Source organism: Elephantulus edwardii, unplaced genomic scaffold (assembly GCF_000299155.1).
Source record: "Elephantulus edwardii isolate Elephantulus edwardi_28Jun2011 unplaced genomic scaffold, EleEdw1.0 scaffold00387, whole genome shotgun sequence".
NCBI lineage: Eukaryota > Metazoa > Chordata > Mammalia > Macroscelidea > Macroscelididae > Elephantulus > Elephantulus edwardii.
In genome coordinates, this window is record NW_006400137.1 from 28,384 (window position 1) to 37,988 (window position 9,605).

The following is a 9,605-nucleotide window of genomic DNA, read 5'->3' on the forward strand; positions in this document are numbered from 1 at the left end:
AAATATTTTTTTTAAAAAAAGAAAACAAAAATCCTAACCACTGAACTGACCAATAAACACTATCATGACAGATGGAGAAAAAAAAATTATGTTTTCAAAGATTTCCTTTTATTTGTATCCATAATTCATACTCATAGTAGAAGCAAAAATATTAAAAAATGTTTTGCATTGGGGAAATGCCATCAAGTTGCAAAGGAGCAAAATCTGCTGTCAACGTGTTAAAGAGTAATGACGGCAGCAAAAAGACTAGGGAGCATTAGATGGTATTTTCAATTGCTTATTATGTATTTGAAAGGTTGGTTTTTGTTGTTGTTATATACTTGAGACTCATAACAACTCTGTGTACAACTCTGAACCCTGCTCTATCTTGAATAAACTTTATTGTCTCTGGTACACCTACCCTCATTACTCTAGTCTTTGAGTCAATCCATCTCATTAAGCGTCTTCCTTTCTTGTGCTGTCCTCCACCCTCCCAAGTATGATGGCCCTCTCCAAGAACAGGTTCTTCCTTTCAACCTGACCAGTGTATGTCAGATGGGGCTTTAGAATCCTTGCCTCCAAGGAGCAGCCTGATTTTACCCTCTCCAGAATGAACATGTTTGTTCTCCTAGCAGTCTGTGGTATATTCAATACTCTTGTCCAGCACCACAGCTCAAAGGCATCAATTCTCCTTCTATCATCCCTAGTCTTTCTCCACCTTTCTGATGCATAGCAAAAAATTGCAAAGACCATGGCCTGCATCTGGCACACCTTAGTCTCCAGACTGGCATCATTGCTTTGGAGAGGTCCCTGACAGCAGGTTTTCCCAAAGCAATTAGTCTTTTGATTTCCTGGCTGTTGATATCCAGTGTTGATTGTGGAGCCAACCAAAGTGAAGCCGTTATTAAGCTCAATCTCTTCACTGTTTATCACGATGCTGCCAGTCAGCCCAATGGTGAGAATCTTTGTTTTCTTAATATTGAGCTTCAATCCATATTTAAAATTGCAGTTCTTGACTTTCTGCAGCATGCTATTCAGATCCTCATCAGTTTTGGCAAGCAAGGTTGTGTCATCTGCATAACACGGGTTGTTGATGAGTCTTCCTCCAATCCTGATGTCACATTCTTCCTGGTAAAGCCCAGTATCCTGGATGATCCGTTCTGTGTATAGATTTAAAGGTATGAAGATAAAACCTAACCCTCTTGTACAGCCTTCCTGATTTTGAACCAAGCAGTTAGTGTTTCCTTCCTTTATTCTGATGACTGCCTTCTGGTTCAAGTATTGGTTTTGCATAAGCACAATCAAGTGTTCAGGAATTCCTATTCTTTTCAGAGTTAGCCACAGTTTGTTTGTTGTGATCCACACAGTCAAATGCCTTTGTATAGGCAATGAAACACAAATAGACATTTCTCTGTTATTCTCTGCTTTCACCCAAGATCCATCTAACATTATCTGTAATATCCCTAGTACTGTGGTCTTTTCTAAACTCAGCCTGCACATCTGGTAATTCTGGTAATTCTCTCTCCAGACATTTTTGCATAATTTTCAGCATAATCTTGCTTGCAGGTGATATTAATGATATTGTTTGACAATTTCCAGACCCTGTTGGATAAACTTTCTTTGGAATGGGAATATGGATTCTTCCAGTCAATAGGTCAGGTGATTGTCCTCCAGATTTCTTGGCACAACTTGGTGTGTCTACAGCAATATCTGTTTGTTGCAATATGTCAATTGAGATGCTGTTAATTTCTGAGGCACTTTTTTTTTCAATTTCCTCAGAGTAGCTTGAACTTTTTCCTTCATCACCACAGGCTCTTGCTCATAAGTTGTTTCATGAAACTCTTCTGCGTCAGCCAATTTCTTTGGTACAGCAATTTTGTATACTGCTTCCATCTTCTTTAAATGCCTCCTGGATTATTTTCATATTTTGCCAAAAGTATCCTTAAGTATTGCAATTCAATGCTTGAATTTGCTCTTCAGTTCTTTTAGCTTAAGAAATATCAAGCAGTTTTGGCCCTTTTGATTTTCTGACTTTAGCTCTTTGCTCATTTCATTACACTTTGCTCTGTCTTCCCACGCTGCCCTCTGAAATCTGTGCACCTCGTTAATCTCTTTATTTCTTCCCTTTGTTTTGGCTTCTCAGCACTCTAGTGCAATATTAAGAGTCTCATCTGATATACATCTATGCCTTTCTTCCTCCTCTGTCTTTGTAATAACCTTTTGCATTGCTCATGGATGTCTTGATATCCTCCCACAGCTCATCTAGTCTTAGCTTATTAGTGTTTAAAGCCTCAAACCTGTTTCTGAGATGGTTTTGAAATTCAAGTGAGATAGACTCAAGGTCAAAACTTGGTTCTGGTGAATTTGATTTAACTGTCTTGAGCTTCAGCTTGAACTTGCATATGAGTAGTTGATGGTCTGTTCCACAACCAGCACCTGCCCTAGTTTCCACAGCTGATAATGAGCTTCTCCAATGATACTTTACACAGATGTAGTTGATCTGATTTCTATGCATACCATGAGGTAAAATCCATGTGCATAGTCTGTGTTTATGTTTCTTATAGGAAGTATTTGCAATAAATAAATTATTGATTGTACAAAATTCTATCATTCTTTTCCCCAGCCTCATATCTGTCACCAAGTCTGTTTTTTTAACTACTAATTCTTCTTACCTGTTCCCAACCTTTGCATTCCAGTTACCTATTGTTATTAATGCACCTTGGCTGTATGTTCAATTGATTTCTGACTGCAAAAGTTGGTAAAAATCTTCCATTTTCTCCTTTTGTCTCTAGTTGTTGGTGCATATATTTGAATGATAATGGTATTCACTGGACTTCCTTATAGGTGTATGGATATCATCCTGTCACTCAAAACATTGTATTTCAAAATGGATCTAGAAATTACTTTTTTAACTATGAAAGCATCCTCATTTTTCCTCACCTTTTTATCTCCAGCATAGTAGATCATATGATTGTCTGATTCAAAATATCTCATGCTAGTCCATGTAATTTCATAAATACCTAGTGTGTCAATATCTATGAGTTGCATTTCTTTCTTAACAATGTCCAATTTTCCTACATTTATGCTTCTCACATTCCACATTTCAATCACTAGTGTCTGCTTACAACTATTACTCCTCCCATATCTGCTAGTCTACTCTAACTGTGCTCTATTGTACAGAGAGGTTTTGAAATCCTGTTATTTTGAAAGTGAATGGCCAGTCCTTATTTGTAGTCCATCTTATTTCAAATGTTTAGCTTTAGAACAGTATCTGACTAACATTTTACAGAAAATAGCAGATAAAAGGCATTTCCCTAATTATAGAAGCAACCAATAGATTCAGTATATTGCTTCCTGTCCTTAGCACATGTTTCTTGACCTATTTTGATGCTACAGTAGCATCCCCTTCCACTCCCACCTACTCCATTCAACACCTTCCTTTCCCTATCCAGTCCTTGAGATGATGGCTTAGGTCTCAAGCGTTCTATGCTTCTGTGATTCTGAACACCTCATTCTGCTACTGGACTGTTAAGATGCGACCAGTCTCTGAACAAAGATAATGGATAAAGATAACAGAAGACTTGTCTTCTTCAAATTGTGTGGCCAGTGAAGAGTACTGACTATCCCATGGGCTGCCAAAAGGACAAATAAAGAGAGGAGGAACTTCTTGGAGGAAGTGTAATCAAGGTGACGATTAAAGGCCAGGAAGGTGAAAGTTCATCTCATATATTTTGAGCATGTTGTCAGAAAAAGCCAATTATTGGAAAACTTCATCATGTTGGGAAATGTGGAGAGTAATAGAATGAGAAAGTAACTCAACAAGATGAATTGGAACAATGGCTCTAAGGGTTTCCAGCAAATCATAGATGATGAGGATGGCACAGTATGGGCAAGGCTCAGATGTCTGCTGTTTATAGGGTCACTATGAGTCATAGTCAACATTATGCACCTAACAACAATGCAATGTCAACAACTTGATGAATTCAGGATGAGGATGCAATGCACCTTGAATGAAGAAAATGTGAGTTAGAGGCTCAAGGGATAGAAAAGAAAGAAAGATGGTGGTTGGGATTCTTATAATTGAGCTTTTTAAAAATAATTTCTGATGATTTATGGAAAGTCAATGGGTAGTGCAAACTATTTGTGTATAACTGTTAAATGGAAGATTGACCATTTGAACTCACTCAGCAGTGCCATGGAAGAAATTCCTGGTGTTGTGCTTCCATAAATATTTTTAGTGTTGTTAAGTGCCATCAAGTTGACTATGTCCCCATAGCAGCCTTAGGAACAATGAATCTGAACCTTGCCCTTTCTTGTGCCATCCTCATTATCTCTGATATACTAGAGCCTATTGATAAAGTCACCCTGTCAATCCATCTTGCTGAGGATCTTCTTCTCTTTTTCTTACTCTTCACCTTTCCAAATATGGTGTCATTTTCCAAATGCCCAAAGTACATGAGAAAAAGTTTCACAATCTTTCCTTCTAAGCAGAACTCTGATTGTAATTTATTCAGGATGTGTTTGCTTGTTCTTTTGACACATTAGATATTTAATACACTTCTACAACACAATTCAAATTTTTCTTTCATTCTTATTCTTTAACCAACATAGAATTGAAATGACCATGGTTTGTGTCAGAAGCACTTTGGCGGGATCCTCAAAAGTATATTTTCCCCAATGTAACATGTCTTTTGATTTCTTGACTGCTGATACCAAAAGTGTTCACTTGAGCTCTCTTGACCTAATTGGTAAAAAAGTTGCACTGCCAATCAAAAAGCAAGCAGTTTAAACCTGCCATCCTCTTCACAGGAGAAAGATGGACAATGTCCTCCTGTGTAACACCCTCTAAAAACCCACTGGTTGGTTAGCTATAGCCTGTTACATAAAAATTTATTGTATAACAGATAGAGTTGCCGTGAGTAAGAATTTACTCAGTGGAAATATTTTACTTGCTTGAGCATTATAGTCCATCCAGAGGTGCCTTGGAAGAAAAGCCTGATTATCAATTTTCAGAGAACCTTATAGAATACTCTTCTACTTTGCTAAACATAGACCACCATAAGTTGTAGTCACTTAGATGACTGTGATTTATAGGTTTTCTGAGTTAATATGTTCTAATAATACTCTTGACTTAATTTATCATAGCAAACATGTGAGTGCATTGATTCTTCTCTGAGAAGAGCCTATCTATGCACTTGAGGCAAACCTTCTTGGAGGTATAAATTATCTTCATGTTTGTGGACTTAGTTCAGGAGAAGGACACTTTAAACAAGTACAGTTTACAAGCGGAAAATGAGGCTCGTTTTAGTCTATGATTGCTTTGAAATATTTTTAATCTTCCTAATTGTATATAAATGAGATGTATTATAATCCATAAAATGATCATGATCACATCTACCTTACAGAGTAATTGAGAAGATCTAATGGGAAGACAGATATATAGGATATTCTGAATGTAAATTTCTGGGCAGAAATGAGAAATAATTTTGTATCTCCTTCACATAAAAACATCTTAAATAGGCTAGTTCTTCCTCACTCCATCGGGTACAAACACCATGATCATTTTCTGCTCTATCTGGACAGTAAATCTTTGAACTTTAGCCTTAAGTAAAATGCTATCTCTCACATTTTTTAATGAAATAAAAATAAATGCAAGTACTGAACAGAAGCCAAAGATCACAGAAGGTTAGAAATGGGGCAAGAATATGGTCAGTGCTGTTTGTTTCCTTTCAAGCACTGTTTTCTTGGTGAATATTTCAATAATGGAAGGGCTCCAAGGGGGCAGAGATGTCCTTTCATTCCTCCTGATGAATGTCTGAAGCTGATTAAATCTGAGCTGGGGTAGCTGTGTAGTGACAGGGAAATTTGAAACCATAATGAGGACATAGTGTAGTAGAATGTGAGCAATTAAAGCCACAAGATATCTCAATTCTCCTGGGTAAAAACTTTTTCCTAAAGATTATCTTTTCTTCTTGAAAATATGGTCAGAGACACCCCAATATGCACATATTTCTACATTCTATAGACCTTAGAACTCTTTTACTTCCTTTCTTTGTTTTTCCTTCACCCAAATATAAGTGAATATATGAATTATTTCCTTAACCCTGAGGGGTACACTTAAGGCAAAAGTCAAAGCTGCAGTTAATAAATTGGTTTGTGATTAAGTCTACTGGTGACTCTATTTAGTCCAATGTATATCAGTATCGCTGGGTTTTTAACCAAAATTTAATAAAATAAATTGCTGCTGAAATAAAAAAAAAGGCAATACATCTGAATGATGCAGAGAAGAAGTTACCTGTAATCTTTTAAAGTAAATCTGTTTGTTGGAGGAGTCATCTTGTTAGGTAATTTCTGCTGAGATGAGTCTCTCTCTTTACTTTCTTTGAACTCAATATAATCAGCGTCTTGGTTTTTCAGTCAAAGATCCCTGTCAATATTTGTATTTAGTTACAACTGGCTTTAGTGAATGCTCCATATCACAGAAAACTTAAAAATAAGACTAAGAAATAAATTTTTTATTTCTCTAATAGCAAACTAGCAGCATCTGACAACAGTAATGTCCTTAAAACAGCAGTAAATATCCTGCATTGTGTATGTCACAATTAACTCAATGACACAAACATACCCTGTGTTTCACTTACACACACTAGCTCTCATAGCTTTGAAATATTTCTGAACCTTCTTACACTCCTAATTTCTCTTCTTGACTTAATGTTTGTCCCCAACAGAATTTCAAACGCTGAGCTGATGTTATCTTTCAAACTGTCATTTTCCACCCCAAATTTATATGATAATCAGTGACAGCAAGCAGCAGCGCCTGATACAGGCCATGATCTTTGCAATCGCTTGTTATGCATCAGAGAGTTGGACAATGACTAGGGAGGACAGAAGGAGAGTTGATGCTTTTGAGCTGTGGTGCTGGAGAAGAGTACTGAATGTACCATGGACAGCCAGGAAAACAAACAGATTCATCTTGGAGAGGAGTAAACCAAGCTACTCCTTGGAGGCAAGGATTCTGGGGCTTGTTCTGACATACTTTGGACATGTTGCCAGGAGGAACAGGTCCTTGGAGAGGGACATCATGCTTGGGAGGGTGGAGGGACAGCGCAGGAGGGGAAGACCCTCTATGAGATGGATTGATTTGGTGACTGGGGTAATCGGGATGGGTGTGTCAGAGGCAGTGTGGTTGGCACAGGATAGAGCAGGGTTTAGGGCTGTTGTGCATAGGGTCGCTATGAGTTACAGACGACTCAGTGGCACATAACAACAACAACAGTCAGTGACAAAGAGAAAGGCCTCTCAGCCTACTGTGTTTCAAGAACAACAGGCTAGTAGTTCAATGTCAAAGGCAAATACAGCCAGAAAGTTCTATTTTTCTGTATTTAGATTTTCTTTTGGGTATTCATGTATATGGAAGAATTCTTAATGTTAGTTTGCAAGCTATAGGAAAGATGTCTATAAGTTTCCACCCAGGTCATCTTGTCTACCATACCCAAGATAGATGTAATAGAATGACAGAGATTATCCAGATCATACAACAAAATAGTCTGCTTCTCTACATCTCCAAGAAAACAGTTCCAGGCCTATTGTTGATTTAATGGGTGTTGGGCAGATGTATCCAGGCGTGTTTGTTCACTTTGGCTACATTATAACCATCACAGTCACAGTCAAAGGTCTATTTTGTACTCAAATGACTGAAACATCACTGGCTCAGGTCACTTGAATACCAGAAATGAGACAATGACTAGGATGTGTCATTGACAGATGTATATATAATTCTGGACCACTTAACTTATTGATGAGGAATCTGGGAGCCTTTCTACATGTTCTTTATCTGTGTAAGTGAGCTTTTGTTTACAAAGGGAAATGATAGGATAGATAGAAATACTTGTGAAACTAAACTGTTAAAAATGATTCTAGATTTCCCTTAGTGTTTTCTTTAAAAGTTAAAAAACAAAAATAAAAAAAACTGAATCCAACACAGTTAGGTATGCCAGGAAAAGCTTTAGAAAGAATGGATACATTGAAGAAAAGTGAAGCAGGACTGTGGGCTGGCTACTAAATAGTACATATATTTAAAATGTGGCTGTCCTAAGTAACATATTTATGTTAGATTACCTCTTAGTTAATAGCAGAAATGCCCTCATTGAGAAATAAATAGATCAGCTGTAACACCAAATTAGAACCAAAACTGAGAGGCCATATTATCACACATTTTGTGTAACATATCTACCTGTGATATGACACTATGTTTGCAAGCGAATGACAATGGGAGTTATCAATACAAGAAGAGTTTGTGGGCAGAAAGAACTTTGAGAGCAGAGGCACTCTGGCCTAAAACAGTGCATAGCATTGTTTTTAAAATGTAGCATGCGGGAACAATGACTTTGTAAATCACTTCCTAACATGGGAGGGACTGGAGAGCACTATACTAAGTGAACTAACTCCGTCTCATAAAGACAAATACTGTATAACATCATTATTGTAGAAAGAGTACTAGAATATGGGTGGGTGGGGTGCTTTATCCTAGGATCACACAATTTGATGGGGCAAGAAGATCCGGTGTGAAAAAAATGTATACGAACTTTATGAATTTTATTTTATGTAAACCAGTATAAAATAAAAGGGAGGGAGGAGATAAACCTCTTGATTTTATGCCAGTCATGTGTTATTATTAATATTTTTCAAAAAATATAAAATAGCCTCGAAGCCCAACAGAACAAAAATACAGTCTTAGTACCAGAAAATGTTTAATTGGAGTCCAGACCTGGACAATGAATAAGGATGACAGAAAAAGAATTGATGCCTTTGAGTTGTGGTGTTGGAGAAGAGTACTGAACATCCCATGGACAGCCAAGAGAAAGAACAGATATTTTTTGGAGAGGGTACAGCTGGAGAGCTCTTTGGAAGCAAGAATGATGAGGCTTTACCTCACAAACTTTGGACATGTTGCTAGGAGGCACTATTTCTTGAAGAAGGACATAATGTTAGGAAGGGTGGAGGGTCAGCAAAGGAGAGGACGACCCTCAAACAAGTGGACTGATAGATACGGTAACTGCTGCAATGGGCTCTTATGTGTCAGAAGTGTGAGGATGGTGCAGGATAGAACAGCGTTCAGATCTTTTGTTCATATGCTTGCTATGAGTCAGGTTCAACTGGATGGCACCTAACAACAACAACAAGAAGTTAACTTTCTTACTAGAATCTCAAGACCCCAATACTTCTGTCATTCCTCCTCCTAACTATGCGATCTTAATCACATAATCCAGTCTGATCAAACTCAGATTAAGTCTGTTAAACTTCTGTTTTTATCTCTGTATTACAAGCCCCTAGTAATTAATGACCCTGAAGTTCACTCAACGGTTTGAGTGTGTACAAACAGGAGGAGAGAGTGCAATAGCAGTTTATATGCTAAGAATTAGAGAAGCCATTTTTTATGTTAACATTAGAGAAGTCATTCTGTTCTGGTGGCCATTTTAAGAAATGTATGCCCTTTTTTACAAAAATTTATTTTATTCATTTTAATGAACACTTACAGAGATTTTGGATTTTAATTCATTCATTGTTGCACTTTTTTCTTTACTCCTCCCCCCCGGCCCCCAGTTCACTCCTCTCTTTGAAAAGCA